Raw genomic sequence first — 13,749 nt, 5'->3', positions numbered from 1 at the left:
AAGAGAGCACAGGATCAGGGGAGGGGAGAGAGAGAGGGAGGGAGAAGAGAGAATCCCAAGCAGGTTCTGCACTGTTCAGCACAGGGCTTGATCCCACGAACTGTGAGATCAGGACCTGAGCTGAAATCAAGAGTCAGGCTCTTAACCTACTGAGCCACCCAGGTGCCCTGGTTTGTGTCTATTTCTTCCTTCCTTCCTTCCTTCCTTCCTTCCTTCCTTCCTTCCTTCCTTCCTTCTTCCCTTCCTTCCTTCCTTCCTTTTAATTCTTTAAAAAATGTCTGTTTATTTTTGAGTGACAAAGAGAGAGAGAGCACGAGTGGGGGAGAGGCAGAGAGGGAGACACAGAATCCGAAGCAGGCTCCAGGCTCTGAGCTGTCAGCACAGAGCCTGATGTGGGGCTAGAACCCATGAACCATGAGATTATGACCTGAGCCAAAATCAGCTGCTGAACCGACTGAGCCACCCAGGTGCCCCTGCATTTGTTACTGAACAGCCATGAAAACACTAGATCTGGTTATTTTTATAAGACATAATGGGATATATCAGGAGATATTTTAAAGTATTAAGTTGAAATATACCTTAAAAACTTGAGAGGGAACAGCAGTCTCTGAATCTGGAAACAGGCTTTGCATTCACAGTGAACCTTTATGTTTTCCTTTTGAGTATAATCTCACAAAACATCAACCTGAGATATATCCACTCTGTGATTGTGATGAGAGAAAAAAGAAGATTACTTCATAAACTAAGCACATACAAAAACAAAGTCACTGTGTAAGCCACAAGAAATACCAAAGACACCTCTGTTCCAGCTAATTTGAGCAATTTCTGTTGGTTTACTAATTACAATTTTAGTTTTACTGTGGCCTTCTGTTCTTCTAGGTAAGATTTATTAAGATGGTCAGTCACAGGGGTGCCTGAGTGGCTCAGTTGGTTAAGCATCTGACTTCGGCTCAGATCATGATCTCATGGTCTGTGAGTTGGAGCCCCGCATCGGGCTCTGTGATGACAGCTCAGAGCCTGGAGCCTGTTTCAGATTCTGTGTCTCCCTCTCTCTGCCCCTCCCTTGTTCATGCTCTGTATCTGTCTCAAAAATAAACATTAAAAAAAAAAAAAAAAAAGACGGTCAGTCACAGATTTATTCCCACTTTTGACAGTATTCAATCCAGAGCCCTTCCCCAAACACTTGACATGAGCCTGTATTTTGTAAGTTGTCCCTTACCCATAATGTGCTGTATTCTTAGTCGTAGTGAGTAATGAATAAAACTTGTTCAACTAAAGGTGTGTGTTTCTATTAGTCTTTGGCTGCTGAGTATTAACAGTCTCTTCATAGAGGAACAAGAAAAGGTTTGCTAGTATTGCCATTTACATAATATTTGTTTAGAATTTCTAGCAGTGAGCTAGAAAGAATAGAAGTTGAATCTGGGTGGAAAAGAAAAGCAGGCAGAATAGTGTTTTCTTTTATTTTTTTAATTTTTAGAGCAGCACTTTCCTCATGTAATAAAGGAAACCTCTGGTTTGAGATAGTACACTGAGCCAGTCAACCAACATGTTAATATGTCTCTAACCTTCACTCACAAGAAATCCAATTGACCTATGACTATCCTCACCCTGCAAACTTATAAGGAATTTATAGAGGATTAACAAAACCACTTAGGAAGGCTGCCTAACATGAGTCACAATGTGCAGAATAAAAGTGTGCCTAAGGATGACAAAGGCTGGGTCTCCCAGAAGACTCCAGCCTTAGCCGCTGCTGGAGGACGGGGAAGTGTTGAGGAGGAATCCTACTAGCATTTGTGGGATAGAATGGATTGGACATACTGTGCTGAAGGTCTCCCCTTCATTTATAGCTATACTCTTCAGAAGAGACAGACCTAAAGCAAATTGACACAAAATGGATTGAAAGTAGAGGAATAGTTGAGGATAAGCATGGCAAATGTAAGGATTCTAAACAATATAGCGAAACTAAAACTAAAGCAACCACAAGTGAAAGAGAAGTGTATACTGGAAGAGGACTCAGGGAAGGAAGCATGAAAGACACATACAATTTTTCACCCAAGTAAAAGGTATAGTTCCCCAATGTCGTAGTAATTTGTGTGACATACTATAAGCATTGGAGTTTATACAAAGCAAAATTTGTTACAATTTTTTGAAAATTGATTAAAATTTAAACACAGTGGGAGATTTTGAAGTATACCTAAAGAATTCATTAAAGCAGTAATATTAGTCATTATGTAACACTTATTTTGTACTTAACTATTCATGGACAATAAAGTGCTTTACATGTATTAACCACTTAAATTTTCAGAACTTAACCTGTGTGATAAGTATTATTACTATAATTTTTATTGAGGAGGAAACTGGGGCACAGGGAGGTTAAGGAGGTTGCCCAGGACAATATAACTAGTAAGAGATTTTAACCTAGGCATTATGGCTTCAGAGCCTGTGATTTTAAAACTCATTTATTCAACCAACAGTTTTTTTTGTTTGTTTGTTTTTTGTTTTTGTTGTTTGTAGTACCTGCTATTTACTAGGCACTGATTACAGGCTCTGGGGATACATTATTGAACAAACATAACACCAAGATCCCTACTGTAACCAGGCTTCCAATCTAGTTGGAGAGATAGGAATAGTAATAAAAGTTAGACTGCCTTTTTTTTTATATTTATTTAATGTCTATTTATTTTGAGAGACACAGAGTACGAGAGGGGGTGGGGCAGAGAAAGAGGGAGACACAGAATCCGAAGCAGGCTCCAGGCTCCGAGCTGTCAGCACGGAGCCTGATCTGGGGCTCGAACTCATGAACCGTGAGATCATGCCCTGAGCTGAAGTTGGCCACTTAACCAGCTGGGCTACCCACGCGCCCCAGAAGTAGACTACCTTTAAACAAAGTGGAGGTGCGGGAGCAAGCCCGTGTGAGTATCTCTGGGATTCCCAAGTTATAGGCAAAGGCTTAACAAGTAAATGAGCCCTAAAGTAGGAGCATGCCTGACATAGTTTAGATTTCCCTTGTAGTTGAAGAGAAGTAGTCAAGGGGGAGAAAAGTAGAAATGAGATAAAACTTAACAGAGGCCACTTGGTGCATGACTTTCTTAGGCCATTATAAAGACTCGGGACTTTTTTTTGTTTTTTGTTTTTTTTTTTTTTGAGTGAGATCAACTTAAGCTTGGTTTAATAGGTACTTGTTTCACTTTATACTTTGCATCAGAGGGTATATATACATTATTGATAGTGGGCTCGGACCATTTAGAAAAATGGATTGATTCTAAAACAAGATAAATTGTGTCATCTGTATTCTCTGAATCAGAACCCCAAGTAAAGAAATTATGTAGACAGATAATCGGGAAGAGAGGAAACTAAACTCCTCTGAATACCTTTGTGTTCAAGAGTAGTTCCAGATGCTGCTACAAGCAATCCAAAAAGTAATGGTAGTGAAAACACTGCATATCAAAATTTATGAAATGTGGTCAGAATTGTCCTCAAGAATTTGTGTCATTAAATGGATTCACTTTTAGATGAAAATGAAAACTTATGAACTAGACATTCAACTCGAAGCTGGGAAAATCTTAAGGTGTTGACTGTAGAGGGACAAATAAAGAGCTCATACAAAATGTTTCAATATGTAATTGAAATTGATTTATAACATGTAGTAGATTAATTCAGACAGTGCTTATACATACTAGTAAAAATGAGTGTTAAAAAAATTTTTTTTTAAATGTTCATTTATTTTTGAGAGAGTGCGTGAGCAGGAGAGGGGCAGAGAGAGAGGGAGACACAGAATCCGAAACAGGCTCTCTGCTCTGATGCTCTGAGCTGTCCGTACAGAGTCTGATGAGGGGCTTAAACTACCGAACTGTCAGATCATGACCTGAGCCGAAGTTGGATGTTTAATCAACTGAGCCACCTGGTGTCCCAGTCAAAAATGAGTCTCAAGGAAATACAGATTTTTCAAGAAAAGTTAAAAATGTTGAAAAAGATTAAAGCAATTGTAGAACAATTTGAATAGACCAGTTGCCATAACTATTAATTTAATGTGATTCCATAAGAATCTCCAGAATATTTTTTAAGAGTGCAGAGAGTATGGACAACTGACTTTAAAGTATATTAGGATGAGTGATTTGGGGGTGTAATAATCACAAGGGCATTTACCCAATAAGTTATTAAAATGTATTCTAAGACTGCTGTAATGAAAAGGACACAATAAAATTTAAAATACAACTAAAAGGTAATTAGGAATTTCGCTGTGCTTATGCAGATGAGGGAAAGTGGGGATTAAGTAAATAGTGTTGTGATAGCCAAGAAATCATTTGTGGAAAATCACTTGTTGTGAGAGTCTAGATCAGCTAAATAATGATATAAATAATAATAGGACTATAGAAATGGAGAAAGAAGCCAGTGTGTTGCATAAAGAAATTGAATAATAAACAAAAATTTAAAAAACTGGGAAAGGTATTATAGGTATGATGGATAATTGGTTTATTGCTTCAAAATAAAGCTTTTCTACCCATTTCATCTTTTTGATAAAAGCTACAAACCTGGTAAAAGAAAATGGTAAAAAAAAAAAAGTGAAATTTGAATTTCACATATGAAATAATATTTACCTTCCCAAATAAAGCAAAATATGAAGTAATAGAAGGGTTCCAAAGGAGTCTCCTAACAGATGTGGCTCAGCGTTTTTTTGTTTTTTGTTTTTAGTTTATTTATTTATTTTTGAGAGGAGAGAGTGAGAGTGGTAGAGGGGCAGGCTCGTTTCCATGTTATTTTGACCATTATACCTCCTCCTCCATTTTTCCATTATATCTCCTCCTCCTCGGTCTCCTCCTCCTCCTCCTCCTCCTCCTCGGTCTCCTCCTTCTCCTCCCATCTCCTCCTCCTCTTTCTTCTTTCTTCTTTGAGAGCGAGTACGAGCTGGGGGGGGGGGGGTGGCATGTAGAGAGAGAGGGGGACAGAGGATGAGAAACAGGCTCCATGCTGACAGCAGATAGCCCAGTGTGGGGCTCCAACTCAGAGACTGTGAGATTCTGACCTGAGCTGAAATCATGAGTTGATTGAGTGGATATAAACGTGGTAAAATTTAATTATTTTGTAGTTTAGTAAATGTGGCCATTTTCATTTAGAGGTAGTCTAGATAAACATAAGTGATGAACATTTCCTTTTGATTTTTAGCCATATTTATATCCTGCCTGAAATCATGAGTGACCCCAGGTCCAGTCTTCTTTATCCTTCCACACTGGGTCACACAGGAACTGCTTTGTCTCCAGCTTTAGAACCAGTACTGGCTTGTGTCTCAAGCACCCGAGTAACAGGAAATCCAAACTTGGCTTGTGGTCAGGCTCTCTTATTTTAAGTTACTCACATAGGCAATGCATTCTGGTTGTATGACCAGCCTTTAAGGGCTTCACTGAAACCAAGTGCAAATCATAACTTCATTTGTTATTACTAAACAGTGCTGACAGACTAATACATTTTGCTCCAAAACAACCCACTGACTTACTGTTACAGAATATTGTTTATTTTTCTTTAGTGCATATATTTCATGATGTAGGCAAGAGTCTGGAGATAACCAAGTGGGCATTCCAGACTAGCTGAGATTAATCCATGCTGCTCAGTGTAGAAGACATAATATTTATATAGTTGTATATATATTATGCATTACGTGTCTCTCTATTTCTGTATCTGTCCATTAATGGATGAATGGTTAGAGAACATGTGTATATATACACAATGGTATGTTATTAGATCATAAAAAAGAAGAAAGTCTTGGCATTTGCTACAACATGGATAGACCTAAAAGTTACATGTTTAGTGAAATAAGTCAGAGAAATGTAAGTGCTACATGACCTTACTTATATGTGGAATTTTAAAAATAAATACATCAATAAATACATAATAAACTAATAGATATAGAAAACAAAACTGGTGGTTGTCAGAGGCATTGGATGTGGAATGGGCAAAATGGGTGAGGAAGGTCAAAACGTACAAACCTTCAGTTATAAAAGAAGTAAGTCATGGGGATGTAGCATACAATATGGTGACTATGGTTAATAATACTATATTCCATATATAAAAGTTGATCTTGAACCTCATCACAAGAAAAAAATTGTAATTATGTATGGTGACAGATGTTAAATAGAGTTATTGTGGTGATCACTTTGCATTATATACACACATTGAATCATTATATTGAATACCTGAAAGTAATATAATTATATTTTCGTTATACTGCAGTTTGAGAAAAGTAAAAAAGTAGAGTATCCTTGAGGGAAACTGACTTATGAAATGTTTGTGTACTTTTTTTTTAAGTTATGAGTAATGATAAAGCTTGTAGTGTTTGCTAGTGGCATTGGTGCCATTACCTTGATTTGTGCTAACAGGAAAGTAGTTTTATACTGACTATTGCTTTTGCCTCACAAGTCATATATAAACACAGTGAAGACAGCATATGATATCTTCGTTTATTTGAGTAGAGATTTGACTTCACAGATACCTTAGAGGGTCTCAGAGACCCACCAAAGCCTAAAGACCACAAATGGAGACCACACTTTGAGAACCATTGCTCTAAATTATGCAGGTTTTCTCCCTTCAAGCCATTCTTCAAATCTATATGAAGGAGTGTGTGTGTGTGTTTAACTGATAATTGTTTTATTATTTTGCATTTGGCTCTTGATCTTATAAAGATTATTTACTGTATAAATAATAATTAGGTTTTCATTCTGCATTGTTTCATTTACAAAATCAGATTCCAGGGAGGGTATTTATATAATGAAAATTTGGCAAATTTCAAGTAAGCAAATTAATACAGAACACTTTCAACTTCATTTAGAATAGGGTTCTCTTGGTGGAATCGAGAAGGAAATTTGTTATGGTAACAATTCTTTCTTTCATTGTATAAACATTGATTTTATTCATCTTTTGAAGATTTCATTTCTTTTGTATTCTTGGCCATTAGTTTATATTACATATGTGAAATGGAATATTCAATTTCAAGTAATTCTCTTTTCAATTTAATTCCACTCATTGGGAATGAGTTTTTTGTTAAATTTATAATTTTCAGGGGTGCTTGGGTGGCTCAGGCGGTTAAGCGTCTTCTTTCAGCTCAGGTCATGATCTTAGTTTGAGGATTCGAGCCCCACATTGGGCTGTGTGCTGACAGCTCAGAGCCTGGAGCCTGCTTCGAGTTCTGTGACTCCTTCTCTCTCTACTCCTCTCACTCTGTCTCTGTCTCTCTCTTAAAAATGAATAAGCAAAAGGAAAAATTAAAATTTGTAATTGGTTATAATTTACAGGCTGACACTAAATGATATTTTTGTATAGCCATCAAGTTTAGTTTGCTTTGTTATCTTAATAGCATGCCTATTAACTTTTTAGCATTATGAGAATTTTTTTTACTTAAAAAGTGACCAAATAAAATATTTTCATGCTTCTGTTTTTTTCTGTGGTAAAACTTAATTATTTTGTAGTTTAGTAAATGTGGCCATTTTCATTTAGAGGTAGTCTAGATAAACATAAGTGATGAACATTTCCTTTTGATTTTTAGCCATATTTATATCCTGCGTATAGGTAGAGAGCTTATCCTGAACATGTTTTGAAGATTTGCCTTGTAGATGATCTACAACCATTTCATATTCTCAAACATCTATTTCCTCACAATTAGCATATTTCTGTTCATTTATATTGATGTTATTTATAAATTTAATAATTTGTGTATGAAAATGAGCTAAGTGATGTATTTTTATCAACAATTATGAAGCAGCCTAATTTTGAATGGGTTAGAAAGTTGCACTGAAAAAATAAATTCAAGAAAAGCTAAGAGTAAATATTAGTCAGATAATTGTCAAAAATAAGTTGCTGTAAAAACTAAAAAGCAGACTGTTTTTGTCTGCTTCTTTGTTTTATTTGTCATATTCTTGATTTCTGTTATTGTAATCATTCCCATGTTTCAGACTAAAATCTTTTTTCTGTGTTTTAATTGAGCAGATCATTTTTTATTTTTTATTAAAAAAAATTTTTAATATTTATTTTTGAGAGAGAGAGGGAGGGTGCAGGGGGGTGCAGGGGCAGAGAGAGAGAGAGAGAGAGAGATGGAGGGAGGGAGAGGGAGGGAGAGAGAGGGAAGGAGGGAGAGAGAGGGAAGGAGGGAGAGAGAGGGAGGGAGGGAGAGGGAGGGAGAGAGAGGGAGGGAGGGAGACAGAGGATCTGAAGCAGGTTCCCTGCTGACGGCAGAGTCCAATGTGGGGCTCAAACTTGTGAACTGTTAGATTATGACCGGAGCCTAAGACAGATGCTTAACCGACTGAGCCAGAGCAGATCACTTTTTTAAAAAATCTAAGTTCTTCCCCTCAGAATTAATAAAAATTATGTTGGCATATAAAAAGGAATATATTTCATGAATGTGTAAATTAGAGGCATAATTACAATAAAAGAAACTCTGTGATTGAGCTGTTATGTTAATTACTAGAACATTAATAGTACCATTCAAGTCCCCATGTGCTTCTAACAAATTCCATCACTCTGCCTCATGTCCAGAGCTAACCACTTTTCTTTTTTTTATTAAAATTTTTTTTAAATGTTTATTTATTTTTGAGACAGAGGCAGAGCATGAATGGGGGAGGGGCAGAGAGAGAGGGAGACACAGAATCTGAAACAGGCTCCAGGCTCTGAGCTGTCAGCACAGAGCCTGACATTGAGGCTCAAACTCATGAACTGTGAGACATGACCCAGTTGAGCCACCCAGGCGCCCCTAACCACTTTTCTGATATTTGTGTTTGTCTGTGTTGACTTTTTCAAATTGTTTTACCATAAATATATATATCTCTATATTATTTGGTTTGACCATATATGAACTTTATAAAAATGATATATAGTTTTTTGAGATTTGTTTTTGCTAAGATTAGTTCCTGATGCCTATGGGTGTAGTTGATTTATCATCACTAATATATAATATTCTATTTTGTTAATGTACTACAACTTACCAATTGTCCAGTTAACATACATTTGATATATTTGTAGGGTTTTTCTTTTTGCTATTAAGGTATCTTTATACATGTCTCCTGATTCAAGGTGCAAGATTTTCCCTAGATTTTGTACCTAGGAGAGTTAGTGAGAGTGACCAAGTACACACATCAGTGGCTTTCGTATTTTGAGATAATGTCACATTGTTTTCCATAGTCTTTTTATCAATTTAAAATTCCTACCGCAGAAGTGTATGAGTTCCGTTTTCTTCACATCCTTGTTAGTAATTGATCTATTGAACCCCTAAATGGTTGCCAATTTAGTGGGTAAGAAATAGAAGTTAGTTGTGATTTTAACTTGCATTTTTCTGACTCTGTCCTTTATATGAAATAGTATTTCATGTCTTTTCCCATTCTTTTTGATATCAGTCTTCTGTTTATTTACTGGTGTACACACACCTATTTATTAATTCAAAGTAGTAATAAATTGTCCCTAATATATTGCCACAATGTTTGGGAATATCATCTTACAGTTTGTACCTTCTTGTCTCTAATGATGGATGTAGATCAACAGAAGAGCTTAATTTGTATCATTGAATTTGTAACTTTTAGTTAGTGCTTTTTGTGTTTTGTTTAAGAAATTCTGCCCTATTGAGACTATAAACATATTCAGTGATACAGCACATGGCCAGTTTTGGTAAATGTTCCATGTATGCTTAAGAAGAGTGTATGTTCCTAATTTGATAAGTGTTCTATATATATTAAGTTAAGCTTTGAAATTAGGTCATGTCTATTTCTCTGTTGAATTGATGAGATTAATCTGCTGTGTTGGTGGGTTTGTCAATTTTTCTAGGAATTTTTGCTTTATGTATTTTTGAGACTACTATTGTGTGTGTACTGGGTATACAATTATTGAGTTGAAAGTTTTGCATTATTCAGTGGCCGTTTCCATTCCCATTAATGATTTTCATCTTGAGTCTGTTTTTTTCTCCTTTGATAAAATTTGCCTGGTGTATTATTTTTCATGTTATTCCAAATTTTCACTGTATTTATGTTTTTGTTGTTTCTTTGGCAAATAGCATAGCTATATTCTAACAGTCCTTTCTGCCACTAACTAGTGAGTATTTTAATTTATATTTATTACAACTACTGATATAATTTCACTTTTTAAAAAATGTTTATTCAGTTTTGAGAGAGGGAGAAATAGAAAGAGAGACAGAATGTGAGCAGGGGAGGGCAGAGAGAGAGGGAGACAAAGAACTTGAAACAGACCCCAGGCTCTGAGCTGTCAGCACAGAGGCTCATATGGAGCTTAAACCTACAAACCATAAGATCATCACCTGAGCCAAAGTCAGACACTCAATAGACTGAGCCACCCAGGCGCCCCTCACCTTTTTACTTTTTAATGCTTGCTATTTGTCTCACTTTCTGTGTTTTTCTTTTCTATTTTGACCTCCTTCTTCCACCACTGTACTGTATTAAACATTACCTATTCTCTTATTATGCTTTTAGTAGTTATCCTTTTATCCTTGAAATTGATCCAAACTAATACTGTTTCTAAAACAAGAGTCTAAATTTAATCTTACTATTTTTAAAAATTTTAATTCCAGCATAGTTAACATACAATGTTATATTAGTTTCAGGTGTACAATATAGTAATTCAACAATTCTATACATTACTCAGTGCTCAATGTGATAAGTGTAGTCTTTTTTTAAAGTTTATTTTTTTTTTTTTTGAGAGAGAGAGGGAGAGATAGAGATATGGTGTGCAAGCGGGGGAGGGGCAGAGAGAGAGGGAGACTGAGGATCTGAAGCAGGCAGAGATCTGAAAACAGTAGAGAGCCTGATGTGGGACATGAATTCACACACCATGAGATCATAACCTGAGCTGAAGTTGGACACTTAACCAGCTTAACCCAGGTGCCCCTCATCGTGATAAGTGTAGTCTTAATCTACCCTTCACCTATTTTATGTATCTTTCCACCTGCCTCCTCTCTGGTAGCCATTGGTTCCCTACAGTTAAGAGTCTGTCTGTCAGTTTGTGCCTTTTTTCTTTGTTCATTTGTTTTGTTTCCTAAATTCAACATGTGAATGAAATCATATTTGTCTTTCTTTGACTTATTTTAGTCAGCATTATACTCTCCAGATCCATCCATGTTGTTGAAAGCGGCAAGATTTTGTTCTTTCTCATGGCTGAATAATACTCTGGGGTGTGTGTGTGTGTGTGTGTGTGTGTGTGTGTGTGTGAGAGAGAGAGAGAGTATGTGTGCATACCACATCTTCTTTATTCATTTATTGATGGACATTTGGGCTGCTTCCATAATTTGGCTGTTGTAAATAATACTGCAGTAAACATAGGGTGCATGTATCTTTTTGAATTAGTGTTTTCATATTCTTTGGGGTAAATACTCAGTAGTGGGATTACTGGATCATATGGTAGTTCTATTTTTAATTTTCTCAGGAACCTCCATTCCGTTTTCACATTGGCTGCACCAGTTTGCATTCCCAACAGCAGTGCAAGAGGGTTCCTTTTTCTCCACATCCTTGTCAACACTTGTTGTTACTTGTGTTTTTGATTTTAGCCACTCTGACAGTGGACATCTCATTGTGGTTTTGATTTGCATTTCCCTGATAATCAGTAATGTTGAACATTCTTTTCATTAAACTTCATATCTTAATTACCTTCCTGAACAACATTAGTGCTCCAGAATTGAAACTTTCTTCACTCTTCTGATTTGTATGCTATTTTTTAGTGTATTTATTCTGTCTTATTAAGCCCTATGATTTTGATATTAAAATTAATGTTATAAACAAAATTTAAAATCACTTATTTGGGTACAAATTTTCTTGCTCTTTTTCATTTTATTTCTCAGGCCTTCCAGTTGATGTTACTGAATTTTTTAAAAAATTTTTAAAAAATGTTTTTACTTATTTTTGAGACAGAGAGAGACAGAGTATGAGCAGGGAAGGGGCAGAGAGAGAGGGAGACACAGAATCTGAAGCAGGGTCCAGGCTCTGAGCTGTCAGCACAGAGCCTGATGCGGGGCTCGAACTCACAGACCATGAGATCATGACCTGAGCTGAAGTCGGACGCTTAACCGACTGAGCCACCCAGGCGCCCCTATGTTACTGCATTTTTTAAGTACCCAACTTCACTTTTCTTCACTTTTTAAAGAAATGACTTACAAGCAGTAGTTTTTGTTTTCATACACATGAAAACATACTTTGCTCATTTTGTTGCAGGATACTTTTATCAGGATCCGAATTGCTCATTTTGTTGCAGGATACTTTTATCAGGATCCGAATTTTAGATTGGAGTTCTTATTTTTTCATCTTTTTGAGGATAACCAAAGTTCACTCCTCTAGCTTCTTTTATTGCTGTTAAGTAGTATTTTCCCTGTTAATTTTTCGTCTTGTCACGTGAGTTATCTTTTCTGTTTGATTTTAAAGTCATTTTGATTTTCGGACAAAAACACAGTTTTGCCTTACTGTGTCTAATTATGGATTTCTTTTAAATTATCCTACTTGATAGGAATAATTTCTTTGTATTCATGTCTGTTTTCAGTTTTGGAAAATTGTCAACATGCGTTCTTCGAATATTTCTTCTTCAGTCTGTTACAGTTTCCTGGGTCTCTGAAGTGCTCAGTTTCAACCTTCCTCTGAAGTTTTCTGTCTTCTTATCTTTTATCCTTAATTCTGGTTAATTCCTTTAGGTTTATCTTCCAGTTCTCAATTCTCTTTTCAGTCTTTAAATCTCAGTTTTAGTGTTTTTATCTTTTGTAGGAAATTGTCTCCAAGTAAGTGTTGTCCTTTTTGTTTTTCCCCTCCTCTGCACCATTATATGTTGGTTAACATCACCTTTCTGAGTTCAGCTTCCTGTTTGGTTGTATATCTGTTATGTCTTCAGAAATTGTCTTAACTTTCTTGTGATGAAAGCACCACTTTAAAATATGATTTTTACCTACCATCTAGTTTTAGCAGTTCACTTTAGGGCGTTGTGTTCACGGTAGTACCTTATTACCTCTTGTTACATTTGCAGTTGTTGGTGGACTTATGTCATCTCATACTCTTGTTATGTGTCTCCTCTGTTTATGTGCCTCAAGCATAATAGATAATAACCATTTGTGGAAAGAATTGTCTTATCCTTTCATTTAACATGGTGTAGGCAGTATTATATATTTAGGGTTATAGATTTTTGTTTTTTATAGATTTATATGCCAATGTATTTCACATTTGCTCTCTTTATATGGCTGGATCTTCTAATGTATGTGTCAGACTTGTACATACATATTACATATTACTGCTCCTTAATTTAATAATCAGCATTAACTTAAATATATATTCTGACAATCAAGGACTGTCTCTATTATTCGAAGAGTACAGGGCTTCAATATAGGGATGATGGGAAAGTAATTAATTTTCTTTTGAACATTATTTTCTAACAATTTCTGCATATTAAAATTCTCAAGATTCTAAAATTTAGCATGGCAGTTATAATGGATTCTATCTTCATTTAACTTGGAGAGTTGAAATATACTTATTTCATTCTTGTAAAATTGGCCTTTAGAGCCTATTCGCACTTTGGCTGGACTGTAGGAGTTTTATAGCAAACTGTATTCTACAGACCTGGGACCTAGCATGGCTGAGATCCACCCACTTGCCCCCCCTTCTACTCCTTCCCCATACAGCCCCATCCTTAAGCCTTTGGTGATCCCCAGAACTCCCTCCCCTCCAGCCTTTGGTCTGCCCAGTCCCTGTCCCCACACGTGCACCTCCATGTTCCCTGAGGTATGTGGATAGA

General features: G+C 36.2%; 1 protein-coding gene across 4 annotated transcripts in view; it reads left to right on the top strand.

The window, feature by feature from the left end:
- Window positions 1–13,749, top strand: part of COP1 (COP1 E3 ubiquitin ligase) — a 259,690-nt gene that overhangs the window by 90,677 nt on the left and 155,264 nt on the right. The window lies entirely within an intron of this gene.

Source organism: Prionailurus bengalensis, chromosome E4, assembly GCF_016509475.1.
Source record: "Prionailurus bengalensis isolate Pbe53 chromosome E4, Fcat_Pben_1.1_paternal_pri, whole genome shotgun sequence".
Taxonomy (NCBI): Eukaryota; Metazoa; Chordata; class Mammalia; order Carnivora; family Felidae; genus Prionailurus; species Prionailurus bengalensis.
The sequence above is the reverse complement of the archived record's forward strand: the minus strand, read 5'-3'. Positions and strand labels throughout refer to the sequence as shown.